The sequence below is a fragment of the Crocodylus siamensis genome, chromosome 2 (assembly GCF_052110815.1).
Source record: "Crocodylus siamensis isolate JL-2025a chromosome 2, ASM5211081v1, whole genome shotgun sequence".
NCBI classification, from domain to species: Eukaryota; Metazoa; Chordata; order Crocodylia; family Crocodylidae; genus Crocodylus; species Crocodylus siamensis.
This window is the reverse complement of record NC_143396.1, coordinates 218818901-218840567: the sequence shown is the minus strand read 5'-3', so window position 1 is coordinate 218840567 and position 21667 is coordinate 218818901. Positions and strand designations below refer to the sequence as shown.

The following is a 21667-nucleotide window of genomic DNA, read 5'->3' as shown; positions in this document are numbered from 1 at the left end:
GGATTTATGGAACAAGTCACAGCAGGATGTGCGTTACCAGTCAGCTCCACAATTCATCGTGCCTCCTGGGTAAATATCAGTGGTGTGGGTCAATAAACCTTAATGGTGACTGAGTTCTCCAATATCTTGTGCTGGGGGTTAACCCTTTCTGGTCTTATCTGTGCCTAATCCTGCCATCCTTCCATGTGCATAGCTTCCTTCTGAACTTCCTTGGGAAATCCTGGCACAGACTGGGCCCAAAGTCTTAGGCCCAGTAAGCAAGAGTCAGGGCTGGGACAACAAGGAACCCAAGATAGGGTTAGGATTGGTGCTGGCAGGAACTGCCAAATCAGGGTTAGGGTTTGGCCCATTAGGGGTCAATTGACTGGCATCAGATTTGCATCAAGCAAGGGTTACTGAACTTGGATTAGGGCTGAGGCCAGCCTGGACTAGTATGCAGATCAATAGCAGTTGTGGGGGGATGCAGATGGGGCTAGGAAAAGTAGGGGCTGCCCAACTAGGGTTAAGGCTAGGGCCAGCAGGGGCTGTTGGTGTAGAGTTAAAGCCATTAGGCATTTCTGAGCTGTGGTTAGGACTGGGCATAGCAGAAGCTCTTGTCTTGGGCTCATAGAGGTTTCTGTGTTAAGGCTAGGGCCAAAAGGGACCTCTAGGATAGAGTTGTGTGAGTCTAGAAGAAGAGATGGTGGAAGAGGCACATGAGCAGATCTGGGATTTTGAAAGGGGGGGGGGCAAGGGGATGCAGATACTGTGGTATATTATCATACATAGCCCAGCAGACATTTTTCTCCCCTTAAAGGGAAACTAGAAGCTTTACTAATATGCTAGGGACTTAGCTCTATATTATTAAGCTTAAGATCAAAGAAAAAAACCCAATATTATAGGAATGCACACTAAGTTGCTAAATTATACGTAAAGTTTAAAAAAAAGACACAAACTAGGCAAAATAGTTAAATTGTTGTATTAGTCTTTATTATAAATTAAATGTACATCTCTTATTCAGATTTGTAAAATAGAATCTAGCCTTCATGAGCATTTTGATAGTGCAGTAACATTTAATTATCAGTCATTTCTATACCTTAGTTAATATTACTACACCTGAATTAAGGTTTTTAGGGACAGCTAAAAGACTGCAGGAGTGTGACATAGAAGAGTGATATTACCAGGAATGGCCAGCGGACAGTGAAATTATAAGACAAAGAATAACTTGATTAAAAGAACATCAAGATCATTAAAAAAAGAGAGAGAGGGATGTTAGTACCTGTGGAGTAGAGAGAGTAGCAGGAATCAGGTAGATTATATTGAACCATAGCCAGTTGATTCCCTCAGTGCTGCCAAAATAGAAATGCTGCTACTCCTCCTGGGCAGCTGTTTTTAAAGTCTGGGTGGAGCAAGACTCAAAAGGGAGGGGTGTAATTGCACCACCGCACCCTTCTTCTTCTCCCCATCTTGAGCTGATGCTTGAAGATTTTGCTCTGCTAGTTAGTGGAAAGGGGTTCTATATTGCCCCTTCCTTCCCTCTTTTGGTTTTCTGATCTTCCTCAGCATCAGCAGACCTCTGGCCCCTGATGTCTGCAACCTTCCTTCAAAATCAATGTAATGGAAATAATGTACCTGGAAGAAATGGGTACAAGTAGATCACAGGAAGGCAGAATCCATCAACAACAGACAAGTAAGGGTTAAACAGTCTCTCAAAATGGTGAGCTATGTAGGGATGTTTGTACTTAATTTAGTTATATGAATCAGCATCAGCTGCTACTGTCCAGAGACATCCAGTGCACAAGAGAGGGAAATCTTAAATGCATATGAGAAAATGGAGCAGTTCATTAAAAAGGCCCCAGTCTTTCCATACTATGTCAGTAAGCACAAAAAATAAATTTGTCTATAAATACTTCAAAGGAGGTGATTGGTATAACCACAACTCATGGACTTGCTGTTTCCTGACAACAGTGGGTCTGATGTTGCTAGAAGATCTGCAGATCCACTTAACAGTGCAGGGCACCCGGGAGCTAATTGAACATTGCTAATTAGATTAGTTAATAGATTGGTTACAAGTGCTTGAAATTCTGCATTACATTAATGTTGATTGCTGTTATTGGTATCTGGCTAGGAAAAGAAGCTATGGGAGTGGCTGTACCTTTCAGGGGTACCTAGTACTGAGCTGGTAGGAGCTGGCTGTTCTTCTGTGGTATTTGTTAGTGCTACATAAGGTTGATAGGGATGGAAGGGAGCTCAGACTGCTTGGTTTAGAGAACTGCTGAATATCACACAATGCACGTGGATATGGAGTTGTTACTGTTGGATACTATTCCTATTCAAGGTAGCCCCTAGAGCCCCCATTTATGGCCATTTTGCAAATGAATGTGAGAAACTCCTGGAGGTAGGACCGATCTGAAAACTTTCTCGTGTCCCCTCTGCCTTGGGTTTCTATGGTGTTGGGCTGGGCAATGAGGGCTTCTGTGCTGCTCTCCCTCTGGCTAAAGGCTCATTAATATTTAAATCAACTCACAAACACTCCACGTGGATTTCATTTTTAATTAAGCCTGATGTGGGCCTATCGCCACATTATCCTTGGCTGTGTTGCATGGTTCACACAGCCATTGATTTTTTTTTTTCTTCTTCCCAAGCCCAACAGTTTTCAAGGGAAAGTCTGAGGTGCTGCTCTTCTCCACTGGCTTCTTTTAAGGTCCCTGCTCCATATCTCTTGCCTGTAGGCTTTGTCTTTGTTCCTGTCCTACTCCTAGTCCTCATCCCCTTCTTCTCGATTGCTTTCAGTTCCTTGTCTGATTATTAGTAGCGTGCTCTGTGATGACTCCTCTCAGGGATCTCCCGTGGGGCAGGAGGCAAATGCAATATAGTTCAGCTACAGGGGTTAGGAGGCCTTTATGTCAAGAGTGAGCATGTTCCCATAACATCTTCTATCCCACCAGTGATTCTTTATTGCTGCATACAGCCAGATTCCTGTGCTCTATAGCCACTTGTAATGAGGGGCTGGGGATATGGGGAATTGCAGGACTGATGCTAGATGGTTTGGATTTTAACTTGGCCCTGGTTTCTCCATACTTCTATAAAAGTGGAGAACAGAGTGGATGGTATAGCAGAATAACATAATGTAAAGCAGTGCTGATACTCTAATGCTGTGGGGGGCAACCTTCTTGGCCTCCACACGACAAAGCAAGCTCCACACCCTCTCCAAGTGCCACTCTGAGTGATCCCTTTCCCACATCCAATCTGTTGCTCTGCCTTTCCTCCCTGCCCTGTGCTCTCTGCTGGATCTGTTGCTTTGCTTTCTGCTCCTTGCCCTATCTTTCACTGTTACTTGCTCCCTCAATATGCTGTATACCATGCACAGAGGCTGCCTGTGCCACTTGTGGCACCTGTGCTGCAGTTAGGCTACCACTTTTCTAAGGAACTGAGACATGTGCATGGGGATACCTCGGCCCCTTACTACATAGGCTTAGAACAGATTTCCCTTCATGTTGCAAGAAGACCAGTGCTTTTGGAGCAGAAAACTGTGTTCTCCCCATTGTCACCATGAAGTGCCAAGTGGTTCTTGCATGCAGCATAGTGCCTGTATGAAGGAGTAAACAGGTATAGAGATATGTTGTGCTCTCTTCATATCCCTTCCTTTTCTCCTGAAGCATCCCAGAGAGCTCTACAGGCTCTCAGCATACACAAAACCAGGCTCTGGGAGCCTCTTAATACTAGTGCCAGCTGGGCTGGACATGCATCCTGTTGGGTGGGAAGGGAGGACAGTCTAGAAGCTGCTGGGAGAGGCCCAGTTAAATGCCAAGCTGTGCTTCTGCAGCCTATGGGAAATGTCCTGATAATGCCACAGCTTATGTTCCCACGGCTCTACAAGGGAGTCAGTCAGGCTTGTTCTTCTACACTCTGGTCCAGAACAGATAACCACAAACTGAAGTGAAACATGGGTCTTTTGATGTTGGACAGGACCTAAGGGAGGGAGCCTGGACTGAACCTATGATAAGCAATGCTTGTTGCAGTGCAGAATAACAACTATAACAGGATGCAAGCTGATCTCCCCCCCTGTCCTCCTTTCCTCTCTGGAATCTGGGAGAACAGGTGTAGATGAGGGGCCAATGCCTAATTTATGGTGTTTCACTTTAAAGTTACCATAGCAACTTCTGACTCTTTCCACAAACTCTTTCTTGGCCTCTTCCCACCTCCCTCTGTGAATCCAGCCCTTGCTTCCTTTTTACTCTGCTACACACTGTAGGTGCGAGAGCTTTCTCCCCTGTAGCTCTTGGGGCAGGCATACCCCATACCTCTCATTCAAACCAATTCCCTCTTGGCCAGAGCCTCTTCTTCCTCAGCTCCTCTCTTTTCATCCTAGGACCTTATTTGTAGACTTACTAGTAGGGTTGCAGCTGGCTCAAATCCTTGCAGTGTTGGTTGGGAGAGGATTTTACCCAGCTGCGTTATCCAAAAGTCCCATGGGGCTCTGAAAAAGAGCAAGCATGGAGTCCCCAGGGTCCTGCTGGCTTTTCCCAGCACATGACATATGGGTTTAGGTGGTACCTGCTGTGCTTGTGAAGAGCTGTTACAAGCAGCCACAGCAGCAAGCTTGTAATCAGGCAAGCTGGTGGTACTAAGATAACAGGGTGATAGGACCCTAACTCCTCCTCCCCTCCCTTAGAGTACTGTTCTTCTTGACTAAATATCTGCACTACAGCTGGGAATTGTTCCCCTTCATCTGTCTTTATGCTGATATCTCCAAGTGTGTATTGCCAGCCATTAGCCACATGCCTGCATCTCCCTTTGGGACTGAAGCAAGTTGTTAATTTGGTATGAAACAGGAAAGGCTTGCTCTGTGCCGGGAGACTATTAGAGTGGTGACGGTGTGTGTAGCCAGGGGAATGCTCTTACCTCCTGTCTTCCAGGTATATAGCTGTCATTCACCCTGGTGCTGAGATTAACAAGAACACTAGCCTGCACTGCTGTGCAATGAACTTGCTGTAGTATTAGGCCTTCCTTTTTTGTGTCCTTGTGACAAGCAGAATTCACCACAGATTTGTTGGAATATGACAGAGCTGCACCATGACTGCTTTTGCTATGGCCTCAAACTCATGACCTTTAGGCTGTCAACCATGCACCTTAGCCCTCATACCACCCCAGCCCTGTAGCATTATAACAAAATAGCATCAAAGCACATGCCTCCGTGTATGTGCCTGGCTTTCCTCTTCTGGATGGAATTGGAACTGCTCAATCCTGTGTCAAACCCTATGCTGCTATCTCTGGTGAGCATTCTCCATTAGCTCATGCGGTAGGTGTTTCAGCTCTCGAAGCAGGCACATCTGAGTTCTATTCTTCATTAAATGAAGCATATCAGGGTTTAACAATGTTGTGCTAACTGGAAAGGCAGCATTATACAGACATAACAGCATGAACTGGTGGCTGTTAACCACTTTGGTAGGACCACCTTGTATTGTCAGCATCAGCCCTTCCTTGTAGCATTGGATCCCTGGCCATCTCCCTTTGAAGAGCCCGGTCATCCTGCTGCTGTTTTTGGGCAATGGGGTAACTACAGCCCTTTCCTGGTACAAGTTTCTACTACATTCTCTTCACACCAGACAACAAAGGGCAGTTGAAAAGCAGAAATTTCCCCTGTTGGCCTATTCCCTTTCCCATCCCCAGCCCTGCTTTCTCTTTGCCAGTTGATTCCCACAATTAATAACCAATAGTAAACAGCTGGTGTATTATTGTAGGTACATCCCAGCTCCCAATGAGAGCAAGGGCTCAGGAGCTGCCTAACAGGGGCTGCAGCTCCCTCCTCTTCTCTGTAATCCACTGGGTTACAATAAGCACCATGTTCATTGTTGCAGTGTTGAATCTTGAACCTAAGGTCTCTGAGGGTTGTGCAGATTGGCAGCAAGCCCTGAATGGTCTGTGTGCTAAAGTTACCACGTGGGGGCGTGGGAAGCCAGCAGCAGGCAGTGCACAAGGGAGTCTGGCACAGCTTGCATGGTGTCTGAAGGCTCAGCAGAAAGTAGAGTTAATGAAGCTCATTTACCTAATTATTTTGGACCATCCTCTGAATCATCCCCATAATGTTCCAGTCCTGGCTGGCTGGACATTACTCATCCAGCCAGTTAGTGCTTCTGCCCTTCTTCTCTGAGCCCCTGGTTATCCATCACTGCTGTCCACCTGGAGCTCCAGCCTACCCCATGACTGCCTGAGAGCATCCCCCCTTGCCAGTTAGCATCACTCTCACACTCATGTAGATGTTCAAGGTGAGATAAAAGGAAGGAAGGACCGAGACAGGGAAGTCACTGCTGAGCTTCAGCAAGATGGAGAACAGGGGGGTTGGCCCAGAGCCAGCAGAGGAGAATGGCCATTATGAAGTGTGCCTACATGTTAGGCTAGTGTCGAAGATGGTGTGATTGTGCGTACAAGTGTGGGGAGGACATGCTACTGGTGTCTGAAGACTGCACATCCAGCACATGTCTAGAATACACATTTGTATCCAGCATGTGTGTATACAGCATACCAGTCTCAGCTCCACTTTAATCAATATTACCGGTCTTTTCCCCTTCTTGTTTTAGGTGGCCATGCTCTGAAACCACCACTTACCCAAATTTCCTCTGACTTTTCATTACTATGAGCCCAATTTACAAGGTGGGTTGGTGAGGGAGATCTATGGAGACAGGGGAAGATCTCAGCCCCAGTCTCAGGCATCCCAGCAACCACTTATATCCCACCTCAGGGTCCAGCACCTCTACTGAATGCCCCTGCTATGCAGATCAAAATCTTACCACATTGCAGGCTTAGGAACAATTAGTCAGTGTAAACAGGGCTTTTAATTGCCCCTGTGATTTATCGAGCCTGCATTGTGTTATTAAGAGTTATCCTCAGCCACGATCAATGAGCCAAAGAGAACGGCAATGGTTTTTATTTGTATGATTAAAGAACCAATTCCACTCCAGAGGAATTGTGCCAGGTTCATTCATCTTGGGCCCCTGTTGAACATCACCTGCTCTTAATTGGGGACATTGCATCGTCTTTCCCACTAGCTGTGTGAACAAAGGCTCAGCTGGGACTAGCTGTGTGTGCTCCTTTACCCATAATCCTCTCTTATTTGGGCACAATTCTCCACTCCCAGAGTAAGTGTGTTGAAGTCCCTTGCATCCTGTGAACCATGAATTGGGCATTCACATTTCCATTCCCCTCTCCCTCCCAGGTTTAACGCACTTGTCTTACCACCTTAATATACGAGCCAGTTTCCTGTAGAATGCTACAGGCTGATGTCATTTTGCACTGCAGTGGGCAGGCTACATACAGTGAGAGGACAGGGTAGATTTGCACCATATAAACTAAGACAGAGATGTATAGCATGAACTTTCATAAGCTGAGTGCTTATGTAATAAGTTTTTTAAGCTATACATTTCTGATTTAGCCTATATGGTACATATCTATCTTGCCTTCTGCCTGAATTCAGACAAATGCAACTATCTACCTCTAACTAGCAAGCCAGAGTCTGCTCACAAACTCTCCTTGGATGGGCTGCACATTTGTTACATGGCAGGTGGTTTGTACAAGCATTTTACCGTTGAGTCACTTGAGAAGTACCTGGCACAGCTATTGCTTTGAAGTAGCTGCAATCTGCATTGTGATTGGTCCCCCCCCAAATTACATGGCAGTGTCCTTCTTGCTTCCTAAGCTTACCTAAGACATTGTGCTGGTAATAAATCATGCGTGGCATAGACATTGATTTGTACAAGGATTAGTGCCATATTTTTTCTTCACTGAAACGTGGGAACCAAATATGGCTGAACAGGTGAAAACAAGGAGATGGCCCTGATTATCACCGCCAATTTCCAGGTTTCTTTGACCAGTTGTTGGTGAATGTTCCTCGATTCCTTCAGTCCTAGATGTAAGGATCCCAGCATGATCCCAAGACCTGCGTTCTGAGAGAAGATCTGTATCATGGCCTCCCATGAGTGACCTGTCACAGTGCCAGCTGATTATAACTCTACTCAATGGAGCAGGGGGAGGTGTCACCTTGTGATTAATCAGAAATTAATGGTGCCCTAGTTTTTCATTTTCTTTGTTATTTTGCTATAGGAGAAGAGCTTTGTCTCTTGCCAAATCCCTCATCTGTGTTGGGGGACTGGGGTGAGCCAGGCATAAAATGAAAATAAATTGCTAATTCCTCCTAATAATGCCTGATTTCCTGATTTGATATCCCACATTAATTCTAATTACTCACTCAGAGTCAGGGCATTAATCAACATGTTAAAACTTCTTCTTGCTTAGCAACACTGATATGCCAGGCATCTGGTATGGCACACGTGCCCAGGTGCTGGGGTTTCATCTGTCACACCAGGTCGGGCCTGCAGCACCCTTGCCAGGGGCTCTGTCTCACACCTTGTTCTTGCAAGGTGGCTGGGTGCCCTGACTCTTGCCAGCAGCTGTTCAACAGGCCTTGGAGGAGGCAGGAAATGGCATGGTTACATTTGTGACACCTGCTTTTGGGCAGAAAGCCTGTGGCCACAACTGTTTAAAAGGCAATTAAGTGTTTTAGGGCTTAAAAAGCACAGAAGTTGAGACCAGTCCCACATGCCACTGAGATCATTCCTGTCTCTCCTACTGCACGTAAGGGAGGGACCATCTAGCCACAGGACATGTCACTGACTTGTCGGGGGGAGGGAGCACATACGTGACTGCTCACATGAGAGGTGCCTGTAGCTTCTGGCAGAGAAACATAGAGCAAAATGAGAAGTGGGGCGGGGACAGCAGCTAGACTACTGGGATATGCCAGCAGAGCTGTATGGGAAAAAGCCAGTGCTAATTTAGCAGTGGGTGCTCAGAAAGTTGGTTTGGGTATGTTGTCAGGACTGTGTAGAGAGCAAGGAGATGATGGGGATGAACAGCACAGAGTATTATTGTACGTCAGGCTTGAGCTGCTACCACTGTCCCTTGGATGACTGGCTTTTACTAACCTAAAACACCCTTTGCATTTGTAAGCACCAAATTAACTCTTGGGTTAGAGGCATGCCAAATATCTGCTTTTTTCAGAGCCTCCTGTGGCATCCAGCCTTGCCTCCCCAACCCAGGCTTGCTGCCTGCCCTCCACAGTCCTTTGGCTCAGCACCACTTGCCTCTGCCATGTACGCAAGTGTCTTTGTGTTCCCTTCCTGCTTTGCCTCAAATTGGGTTCTTCAACAGGGGTAATTCTACAGCTAGCATGAGCTGCCGTTCCCAGTGTTGCAGAATTGCCTTTGCTCTGCATTGCTGTTTATTTCTGCAGTGTGCCACTGCATTATCCTTATCCAGGGCCAGCTAAAGGGTTATGTTACTGAGGGGCTGGTACAGCCCTCACAGAACTGAAGCCTGCTGGGTACACATAGCCCTGATACTTAAGGGGGGGAGCTAGAGACAAAGATGGCATCAGAAACATGCTAATTATTCTCACAGCAGCTGGATCTGTAAGCAGGCAAATCAAAATCCCTTCCAGGCTGGTAGCAGGTAGCCTGAAGAATTAGCTGTATCTAGTGAACAGAGACTTTCACGAAGTAATTCAGGGAACTTCTGAGAGTCCTCAATTGCTTTAGAGCTTATCGCTAATGCAAAATATTTCTGGAAGCAGAATTGGATACCACTGCCTGGTATCTATCATTGCCCCAGCTCGGCCTGAGTGCTTAGCTGGCTTTCAAAGATGACTGTTTCCATGATGATGAGAAACTAAGGGTGCAAGTTGGGTATTTCTTTGGTGGAATGCTGCTTATTTACATGGTATGCATGCAAAATCCTGTTTCCCTGAACACCGCAGGCACAAGCAACAGGCAGTACCTGCCTTGCTCAGTCTTCCAGCCTGCTTTTCTATTCAGTCCTGTGCCTAAAGATCTGTTTTTCTTCCCTCTCTGCTGCTTCCCTAGCTATTTTCTTGCATTCTGTTGCCATTCCTTTCTGAATCTCATGCATAAAGAGTTGCACAGGTTAACCAGTCAGCCCTCCAGTCCATGCATTTACAACCAGGAAACTCCCTCAGTCCTCATGGCTTAGCATCTGCCCAGGCCTTGGGCAGTGGCTTCTATTGTTTCAGTGGGGTATTTAATTTCTCCTTCCATTTAGGCTGATTGAAAGGCTCTTTGTACACCCATCCGCTTGAACCAGGCCTATGACTGATGGCAGCTAATAATACTTTCCAGCATAAACACTGTAATTAATATCAGCAATGATTACTGATAAGTAACGACTCACATTTCCACAGTACTTTTCATCCTAACTGCCTCTGCAAATCACATCCAGGAACCACTTCACTCATAGCTTTTGAGGGGTGGCGGGGGACATGGCAATCATTTAACCCCTGTTGGCTGATGCTAATCAGACACTTAGGACAGGATGTACAGAGGAATTCTGTAGTCAACTGAATTTAGAGAAGCAGAATGTAGGGAGCCACATTGCATCATGGGATCATTAATAATCATGTCTAATCAAGTCCTCCATTTTACAATTCCCCCTGGAAGGTAGCACAGTGGCACCTAGTAGTCCACTTGGACACTAACTTGTAACAGTGCTGAATAACCAGGCCTGCTTCCAGCACTCAGACCTCCCATCCAGGCACTCAGCAAGACTGACCTGCTTAGCTTATAACAGTGAGAGACTCTCACGCCTGGATTGTATGGCTACAGTACCACACATTTTGAATACAAACTGCAGCAGCACAACCAAGTGTCCTTGCACTGCTCTCACCTTCCCAATTTACTTCTTCCAATCTGCCCAGTCAGTTCCTTAATTCAGAGGTCAGGAATCTTCAATTGGGAGTGAGGGATACCAGCCAGTCTTGTGTTGGATTAGGAATAATGGAGGAAGACTTGGGTGAAAGGTTTCTCTGGCTCAGAACAGACGGTGCAGTTGTCCCAGAACAAAAATATCCCAGGATTGGCATGTACACATCTTCCTTTTAATCACGGTTTGGTGAGAAGCTGAATGCTTTGCTTCTTTTCTGCCACTGATTCGATGATGCCACCCTAGGATAATGGTTCATACACATTTTGTGATGTGCTGAGATAAATTGGTAGTACTTCTTATCCCATTCACCTTTTTAGGATATATCCCAGGACAATGGACATCTGAATAACTGCATGTTGTCCCAAGATAAAATGATTTATTCAAGGACAAATGTGACATTTGTTTGTAGTCTCTGAGAGGAAGGTTGGGCAGGTAACGAATATGTCAAAAAGATCTGTGCTGATCACTAGCCATGGCTGCTGGATTTCAGAGGCACTAGCTGAGGACTGGCCTGAATTTACTTTGCATCAGGCAAAATAAGTGAGTTAAATAGCAGCCATTGCTGTGAGGTGATGGGGGAGTGAATCCAGGAGGATACAGCAGCGCAGACAAGCCCCCCTTTTGGCAGCATCAGCCTGAGACTTTTTTTTAAGTCCCCAAAGCAAATACAAACCCCATCCCCCCCCCGCCCCCCTCTCAGCAACACTCCCTTCCCCTCTATTCTCAGAAGCACTAACCTGGCACATAGATGGCTTTCAAGTAGCTGAAACCCTAAAAAAGCTTTCCTGATTGCTCTTGGGGAATACACTGATTTTAAGGCAGAAAGAACAATTATGATCATCTAGCCTTACCTCCTGCCTATCACAGGCTATAGAATTTCACCCAAAGGTTCCTACATCCACCCCACCGCTTCTGCCAAGATGGCATGCATGTCTTTTAGAAAAAAATATCCAACCTTGATTTATACACCCCATGGGGTAAATAATCCACCATGCACTTAGTTACATTGTTCCAATGACTGATGACCCTCACTGTTAAAACTGTGCTTTTTTCTGGTTTGAATTTGTCTAGATTAAATTTCCAACTGTTGGATCTCATTATGCATTTGTCTGCTATGTTAAAGAGCCCTCCACTATCAGAAATCTCTTCCCCTTAGAGGTTCTGATAGATGACTACATCATTTCTTAACCTTCTCTTTGATAAACTCAGTAGACGGAGATGGATGGGGGTGCATCAATGCAAAACAGCAGAGGTCATGCCTATTATAGTTCCCAGGCAAATCAAAACTCTAACCTCACTCTTCAGTCTCTCTGAGCAAACACCTTCTAGGCAGGGTGGATTGATTTAAACCAAATTGATTTAAATCAGCGAGCAGGAAACCAGCATTTAAATTATCAATTTTAATCTTGTTTTGCACTTGTACTTCTTAGGTTATTTTTTGAAATAAAGGTTGGGTTCTCACTGGTTGGTATAATTTGGTACTAGCATTTGCTAACCAGCAGGACATACCATATTGGTATACATTTAACATATATTTATTCAGATTCTTACATTTTTATAGTTTTTGTGCTTGAAGACTGTGAATGACATTTATTTAATACATTAATGATTGATTTTTTTTTTTTGCTCATGATGTGTGTCAAGCTGCACTTGGATGGAAATTGGAATTCAATGAAAACTGAACAAAAACAACGTTTTAAAATGGTTTTTAGCAGTTAAACAACAATACCAGAAATGAGCTGGATAAATATGGAAAAAGTTTATCAAAACATGCATTTAACACTGGAGTTGTTAAATGAAATCTTATCTGTAGTTAGTAAGCTGAACTGGGTTTCTGGTCACCTTGTCCTTTTATAATTTGAAGTCTAGTTAATTTTATCCTCTCAGATCTCATTTTTGTCCATATATTGGAAAACGCAAACAAACATTCTTGCTTTTTACAATTCCAACTGGTTTCTCGATTTTGACTGAACTAGTCATTGAACTGGAGTAAATGTTCCTTTCTTCTAAAAGTGTCAATTGCTTTTCAACAGACTCTGATTCCAAGTGCTCCGTGGCTGTGGTTTAACCATCATTAAAACTTGGGCAGTAAGTATGTACTGCCTTTTTTTTTTTTTTTTTTTTTTTTTTAATTATTACTTAATTTAACTCACTTTAAAGACTACAGGGATTTGGGGCTTTAATACAGGCAGTGATCATTTCAAATAGGTTTATTTCTAAAAAGGAAAATGTCCTTCCTATGAAAAAGTTATCTTTAAAAGGTGAAATAATTTGTGTGTATCCACCTTTCTTTTAGGTCTCTGGCTTTTAAGTCAACTAAGCTTGGGGCAGACTCGCACATTTTTCCCCACTGTCAGACTAGGTCCTAACTTACAGTTCCTCAGTACTAGCCCTGGCAAGCCTGATTTAGGCTTATGTCATGCAGTTCTTCTCCATCTGGAAGAATGAGAGCGAGTCAGACAGTGGCCAACCTGTCCCCTTAAACAAAGTATTGTTAATTACTCAATCAAATGCATTTCACGTAAAATGCATCTTAGAAACAATAAAACACACTACATGCCTGTCCAGTAGCCCACGTAAGGACCCTATAAAAGTCTGGCTCCCTGTATACTGTCCCACAACCTCACTCCCTCTGTACCAGCCCGTCAGAGCTCACTGACAACACCTGGGCAGCACTTGGCACCTCACCTGTCCTTTGTGGGACTTGAGACACTTTCTTTTAACTGTTTGTATCCCTTTGATCTGACAACACAGAGTTTACAACAGGAGACAGATCTTTGAAGCTTAACAGCCTGCCCCACTGTCTTTCAAGCATATGCCAAGTTGCTCTTCTGTCACTTCTCTTTTGTTTTTCTCCCAGCCCTCTGTAAAACTAGATCAATGCATTCACACCAGGAAGCTTTGTAACCTCAACATACAACAAATTCTCCTCACTGTCAAGCCCCATAATGTTACTCCATTGCAGTATGCAGGGCCTTATTACATAAGAAGCTATGCTTCGGTCACAAATCCCATTAGGAAAGGACAGAGGACCAGGGAAGCCCCTCCCAGCCTAAGAAGGGAACAACATTTTCAGTTATTCTCCTTCGCTCTTGGAGCAAGCACAAACCAAGGAGCAATTGGTGAACTCAGCCTCTGCCTATTCCCAGTCTACTTATCTGTCTGTAACTTTCATAAGGTACCTGTCACTATAAAACAGCTTATGAGGGCTGACAGGGTTTTTATTAGTAGCATGGCCTCTCAGTGCCACCTCTAGGTCCCCCTGTGCAACTGAATCATCTGACTCACAACAAAGTCACTGGAAAGAACTACAGCAAACCAAGCAGAGATCTGAGGCAAGGAACAATGGTCCAGAAAGCAAACAAGCAGCAGTGTGCTCTGCTGCTCTAGGAGCCATTGGCACGTGTGGCCAGGAAGATTAATATGCACCAAGCAACAAGGAATGCAGAGAGAAGCTCACAAGGTTCTTCTCATTAGCTCATTGTTCCAGCTGAATTAATGACTCATGGGCTCCTTGCAGCCCTTGCTCCGCCTGCTGTTAAATGGCACCACAGATTAGCCAAGTTGAGTGTGGGGGTGGGGAAAGAAGGGCACTAATGGAAGTTTCTAGGAGCCTCCAGAAAGGAGGTAGAGAAAGGAGAATGTATCAGGCAGGTGAAACATCCTAGGGTTGCCCTAGCTCCCCCTACCGTGCCAAGTTTACGTTAACACATCCTCATTCTCACCTGCCACATCTTGATTTTGTGAAAGTTAAAGGGAGGTTGCCTCTTGTCTTCTGGGTCATGGTTCCTACTACCCTGATCCTTGTTTATACAATGGGGCTCCAAACACCCCAGCATTACGGGCTATGCATGGCTCCAGCCACCCCTGTACCACGCCCCAAGCCTCGCAGAGGTACCGGACGTTGTTTGGTCTCTCTCACTCTCTGCGCCCTCTCTCGCGCTCAGGCACTTCACAGCCCTTGTCTCTCAGCCACGCTGCACAGGCACTCTGGCTTTCTACAGCTTTGTCTCACAACCACCTTCCACAGGCGCTCTGGCTTTCTGCAGCCCCCTTTCTGGGACTTCTTGTTGCCCGCCCCCCCAAGGCTCCTCTGGGGTCTCCACGTGGTCGTGGTTCCCCTACAAGGCCTCCTCCATCTTCTTATAGCCTCACCCAGTCCTCCGGTTGTAAACTGTCAAAACAAATTCAAGCCCTTTGGCTATAACATAAACCTAATCCATCTGGCCGTAATCACCTTCAAGTCTGTCACCGGGTTTCTCCATCTCTCACCCAAACAACTGCCTGTGCATGCTAGCCTCTTCCTTTTTCTCACTCTGGCAGAGGTCCTACCCCTATGGCTGCTAGCAGGCAACTGCCTGCCTGGCTTCAGCCTGGGAGTTATATGGGAGCCAGGCCCTGCTCCTTCCAGTCAGCTGACTCCCACCAGTTACCCTGGCAACCCACAGCTGGGCTCCTCACAGCTCCACAAGTAGCTGGCACCTCAGTGCCCTGCTACAGAGGGCAAGAGGAAAGACAAGCCTCCCAATGGCTGGGGGAAAAAATGAACACAGTTACAAGGGAGCGGGGCGGGGATCACTGTTCATCTGAGAGTGATCCTTCCACCTTCCTGTTGGCTGCAGGGAAGTCCGACATGCACAGAAAGGGGAGAGATCATATGTGGGCTAGTTCTAGAAAGCATCTATTGCTGGCGAGACTGAGGAAGACGAGGCATCTGTAGGGCATATGCCAGGGGAAGGGAACATGTACAGAGGAGTAGAGGTGAATGGAAGTGGCCATGGGGAAGTAATGGCCTACAATGGACTAGTATGCCAACACAGGAGTGTCCAAACAAAATGGGATGGCAGGCTGGATCCAGACCATGGGGCTTCTCACAAGCTGAACAGCCCACCTATGGATCTGCCCCGTGGGACTTCTTGCCACGGCTTCCAGAGTAGCTCTGTCGGTACAACCAGCACATGGGGGTTAACACCATCATTCCCCCACCTCTTTCTGCCATTTTGTGTCCCCAGTTGTGACCCAGCCTGCAGGCTGTATGTTAGAGTAGGGGTATAAAACATAAGGCAAAGCTGAGTGGGCACACCTGCTGTTACAGCTATCCCCCTGACTGCTGCTTGCTGTCAGGGACAGCAGGCACACACAAGTAACCACTAACTCATCACACCAGGACTCAGCTTCGGCAAGTGGAGGATAGCACTACCACTCCTGCTAACACAGCCAGGCCTCTGCTCTGTATGACAGCTCAGTGCATAATAGAAGAGGGATTATGCCTACGTGAAATGTATCTCAAGCATTACAGAACTGGCTTGCATTCAGGATATTTAAAACAAACTCTGGGGCAGGAATTAAATACAGGACTAACTGTTGAAAGGAGAACTGGGGCAAAACCTGTTTCTATGGAGGTGGCAAGCATATGCAGTACCCAGCAGGGGCAGCAGCACAAAGCCATTCACAGAAGAAGGCTGGATCATCCCTGTGAAAACTGCCTGATGCTGAGGAGGCTTTTCATGCTACTGAGCAAGGCAGAAACCCAGAGAAGGGAGCTCAGCAGGGGTTAGGGATAACGTGTTGGCCTTTCACCTCCGAGGCCTTGGGCCCAGATTCTGTTCTAGGCACATGAGTTTGGCAGGTTTTCTCCAAGTCCACTGTGTATGGTTGTTCCTATCACAAAATCACTGCAACATATGAACCACTCACAGCATTTGGCAGGTCCTGGGGAGGAGAGACCTGGGAGTGGGATAGCAGGTGGTGACAGATCTCAGAAAAGAGGTGCTTTGGCAAGGGGTTAATGCAGATGGACTGGCATGGCTGATGCAGGGGCCACGAGTTAAAGTATGATACAGTAGGGGAGCTATGGACTGAGAGCGGGTGGGGCTGCACTGAAGTGCATTGCAGAGCTCTGTGACAGTGCATGCCCGGATCAGGGGCGTGCTGCGGATACAGCAATATGTCTCAGCAGAGCTGGTGGGAAGCTTACACAACACTGGCCTGCACCAGACCTGGCTTCCCTGGCCTGTCACTAAAATGTGTTACATTCACAGAGAGGGAGAAAATCAGTTCTCCTGTCACACTAATTTACTTGGCTGAAAGGTCAAGAAATCTTCCACATTCTTGCCACCAGGCTGGCAAAGCCAGCTGGCTTCCTAGGCTCCATCCTGCTAGCATCCTGAGCTGCTTTCTATGAGCGACAGTCTGTCAGACTAGTGTCAGAGCTCAGACCCCGGCAGACTCTGACTAATGCCTCTGAAAAGGCTTCTGCTGGGTTGCCCTATCTCTCAGCACCACCTGCAGCTCCTCAGTCTGCATGCCTGTCCTTTTTGCTATTGTTTGCCTTCAGTAGCTGAGCTTTTGTGTTCCAGCACCGGTTCCTTTGTCAGGCAGGCGCCCTTGGTTGCCTCCTCCCACAGCTCAGAGCAGGCCAGCCATATGGAAGGGCTGGGAACAGATTCCCTCATCGTTCTCGCTGATATTCCTCTCTTCCTTCCCTTTCTTTCCCCTTTTATTCTTTGACTTGAGAGGAGAAGGAAAACACCTCCCTTTCCCCTTCTCTCCCCTCCTGCCACTGCCCCCCCCCGAAACAAACAAACAAACAAACAAAAAAAACCCAAACCCAGAAGGCAGTAGGAGGGAGACTGGCTTAATCTTATGGATTTACAAATAAAGGAAAACATGGAAATGTCCTGGTAGCATTGTATCAAAAGCCCCTGCCTGTGCTGCGCTCATATCTGTCTCAGGAGACTGGGTCTCTTCTCTGTTTCCTGTTTGAAGGCTCACGTATTCTCCAGAGATCTCCAGAGCTCCAAAACTGCTGCTACTGAGTGGGAAAATCTATACATCTGCTGCTACCAAAGGTTTCCCCTGTAGAAATCAAAGAAGGCTGCATGGAAGCTGTGTAAATTCAGTACAGCTGGGGAACAGTAAGATTCATGAGGGGTGGCTGAGGGAGATTAGTCAGTCTCACAAGATGGCAGGATGAGGACAACTGGCCTTGAAGGGAGAGGAAGGGACATATACTCCATATGCAAGAAAATAGCTCTCAACAATGAGAACAAGCAGGCAGCAAAAGAAACTGATGGAGGGAGAGGTGGAATGGAGTGGAGTGGAAGAGAACAAAAATGGGGTAGCTGAGATAGGCTGTAAGAGGGTAGTCAAGCACAAGGCCCAATGTGGCCTTTCTTGGTTATACTCTGACCGATCCATGGATATAGTTATTTAAGTCAGGGAGTGTCAAACTCACTTGCCCCTTCCTGCCCCTCCCCTGTCATTGGTCAGATCCAGACCATCAGTCTTGCACAAGGATTTGTGCACAAGGGCAGCAGCGGGGCAATGGCAGTGGCTGTGAGTGTTATGTAGCTGTCACTTCTCCCCATCCCCCTACACTGACATGAGCCACCAATGGGGCTCTGTTCCCCCCCATTTTGGTGGCAGGTCTCACCCCTGTTTGCTAAACCCTAGATTCTCAGCCTCTCTACAAACCCCACAGGCCACCCAGCACTGCTTCATGGGCCAGATCCAGCCCGCAGGCCATAAGATTGACATCCCTGGGCCTTTGTACACAACACAATGTTTAGTCCTCATTAATTAACCGTGCCTTTAACATTTTAACCCTGCTTAATTTGGTGGAATGTGTTTGTGTTTGCATGCCACACTCTTTTGAACAACTTAAGTCCCCTGTGCCTGATTTCAAGCATGCAGATAGTTTAGTTGTGTGTCTGTTTCCCTGAGGAGTCAGTGAGTCTAGAACGTTGTTCTCAAAACTCAGGCCTTCCCTTGTCCTTGATTATTGCTGGCAAGGGTCATGGTATCAGCCTGCAGAGGGGCTAGACATTGACTTTCCCCAGGTTTAGAGGCTTCTGCCTTCATTCTGGCAGTCTCTGAATATCCTCACCCTTGCAACCCAGCTGGCTTCTCTTTGCTCTTGTGCCCAAAGCTTGACATTTTAAAGCCAGGCAAACATGTGATGAGAAAGTATTTCCAGGGAGTGGTCTTCTGTGGCCTGCCAATTTGGAACGGTTCAAACCAGTTAAATCTAGACTGCTGCAGAAGTCCTCACCTCCCTTGGGCCTAAAACAAAGTTTAAAGAAGAGCTAGGACTTCTGTTAGGCCCTCCCATCACCATCATTACTGTATTATCTTACTGCTTTCTTGGAGTGCATTAAATGATGTAACCAGCCTTACCATGTATTTGTTCTCTTATGCTCTCCCTACAGCAGGGGTGGGCAAAATGTGGCCTGGGGGCTGGATGTGGCCCGCCAGGCCATTCTATCCAGCCCATGGGGCCCCAAAAAAATTTAGAAAATTAATATTTATCTGCCCCTGGCTGCGTGTCATGCAGCCCTCGATGGCTTGTCAAAACTCAGTAAGTGGCCATCTACCTGAAATAATTGCCCATCCCTGCCCTAAAGTAGTGGTTTTCAACCATTTTGGCTAGAGACAGACATTACACATAAACCGGTTTAAGTGATCAGAAACTGGTTTAAAGCTGTAACAGAACATAAGTTCACTGCACATAAAGTAGTTTCAGAATGGCTGAAACTGGTTTAAGATAAACCTGGCTGAATGTAGTATTAGACTTAACTGATTTGGGTCAAACTGGTTTATGCAAAGTCTGTTGCAGACCTCTGGGCTCAAGGCACCCCTCACTGGCCTTGAGGCACCCCTCTGTAATTTCTGTGAATTGAGTGGCAATCAATTTCAAAAACTAATTTATAGATTAGAGTGCTTGCTTCCTTGCAGGGGCCTAGCAGTGGGAATGGGGGATCATCCAGGCAGGGACAAGCCTGACCCTGTGCTTATCTGCTTAGTTTTGTTGCATATCTCCTAATACATCACTTATCTCCTCACACTTGATGGCACTATTCAGAATACCCAGTGGCACCCCAGAGTGCCCTGGCACCCTGGTTGAGAATTACTATCCTAAAAGGGAGAAGCACATGCAGTGGAGTGTCTTGTTTTGATTTTTAAAAATACACATATTAGTTCTACTCTTCCCTCATTGCCAGCCTGAATTGTCCTGGGACCAAAGATTGCAGGAAGATATACAATTTGCTGAATATCCACATGCTTAATAGATTTGCAGTCCTCCATGCCCAATTTCCTGTCAGAATTCACTCTCAGGCTCCTGGTTTCTTCAGGAGGGAGTGACAGAGCTAGGCAAATGTGGGCAAGTGACAGGAATACAGTCAAACTTTCACAGGGTTCTTCACAGGGGTAGGCTCCTTACTGCACTGCAAAAAATGAGGGTTTGTGAATTAGCCAGGGGTATACAAAGCCACAGCAAACAGCTGCATTGTACTGCTCTGGTGCTCCAGCTGTTTGCTGCTGTTTGTCTTTCAAAGGGCCTGCTTCTCTGATCAGCCATTCAGGACTGCAGCTATGCTCCAGCTGAGTGGAGAAGCGGGATCCTTTGAAGTAATACCTGCGGCAAACAGCTGTGTGGTTTCTTTTAGCAACTGACTGTGAACTAAGCAGCTTGTGAACCACCCAGATATGAATGCTTTGGGCTGCACTGTATGTAAGTGCTGCATCTTAGGAATTAAAAGAGAAAAGATCCCCAGTTAGCTTCATGGCTCTCTGGCCTCAGTCCTGCTCCTGAGGATTCAGATGATTTCCATAGTCAGCCCCGACTGTAAGGCTGATGCACGCATTGACTGGCACAAACTCAGTCATGGTTCTTTGTTTATGTCCAGATGCAATTCAAGAGCCTGATTCTCAACCCCACAAAGCTAGCTTGGGGTCCATGTCTCTGGGACATGGCAGCAAATCATGGGGGAACCGTGGAGTCAAGAATATCAAGAATGAGGTGAGTATGAACCTAGGGCTAGATTCTCTCAGCCAGAGAGCCAGGATGACTGTGGAACCTCCCTTCCACCCCAGGCCAGGATGGTCATGAAGCTGACCACACTCTGGGACATGGATATAGCCCATTTTTATGCCTTCAGTTATACCTCCAAGAATATCTCAGGGTGGATGGACAGACAGATCAAACGAAAGGAAAGAAAGAAAATAAAGAAATCAGGCACTGCCCTGATACTAGTAAACAGGAGATTGAGTTGGGATTTGCTGCTTCTGTGACTGCACGCCTGCTAGCGCTCAACTGCTGTGCTGATGTGCACATTAGACACATGGGCTAAATGCCTTTTATCTCAGATACCTGGGGTTTTGAGGGATGGGATTGCCCTTGCCCTTGAGTGTGCTCCTGATCCCAGGCAAGATGTCAGCTTGGGATCAGGCAACTGCTGTCAGTAACCTGTGTAGTTCACTTTGGCTTCTGGTATGTCACCAGACAGCTGGGCTGGGAGGGAGAGCCTTTACCACAGCTCTCCAGATGTTTCCTAGCAGATGTGGTATACAGTGAACTTGGTTGATCAAAGCTCCCCATTTCGTGCTGGAATATTAGCTTTGTTCTGAAATATGGATGCTAGTTATGCCAAAGGGGGCAAAGACAGAACATCGCTTTCCCCACTTGCTCCTGTACCCTCCTCAAACCCCATCAAAAGAGTCATCTATAAAGAAGACTGGACCAATTATGGATGAGATAAGGCCTAACTCATCTGTCATAATCAGCAACTAGGATTAGTTAGCAGTAATGGTTTTTAGCAGTGAAGCTCTTGTAAAGTGCTAGCATGCACATCCATATGCAATCATGTAGTTATTACATTCATAGGCATGGGTGACATCTAACCAGGAGCACTCATCAGAACCCAGACAGATCCCTGAAAGACCCTTTGCCAATCAACACAGCTGTGCCTCCTGTTATACCCTGAGTACACTCCACAAGGAGTATCAATCAAGGAGATTATCCCCAAAGTAAAGAGCTACAAAGAATGAAAAAAGGTGTTACTGTCTGGCCATATTGAAACATAACAGTGATCTCAAGCTGTGTAGCAAAGCACTGTTTTGGATCACAACAAAAATA

General features: G+C 46.3%; 1 long non-coding RNA gene across 1 annotated transcript in view; it reads right to left on the bottom strand.

The window, feature by feature from the left end:
• Positions 1-1021: 1021 nt before the first annotated feature.
• The window catches only part of LOC149871710 (uncharacterized), a 39387-nt gene continuing 18741 nt past the window's right edge, over positions 1022-21667 (bottom strand). The window contains exon 4 of the long non-coding RNA XR_016440555.1: positions 1022-1611. This is a non-coding gene — a long non-coding RNA (uncharacterized LOC149871710). The remainder of the gene's footprint in view (positions 1612-21667) is intronic.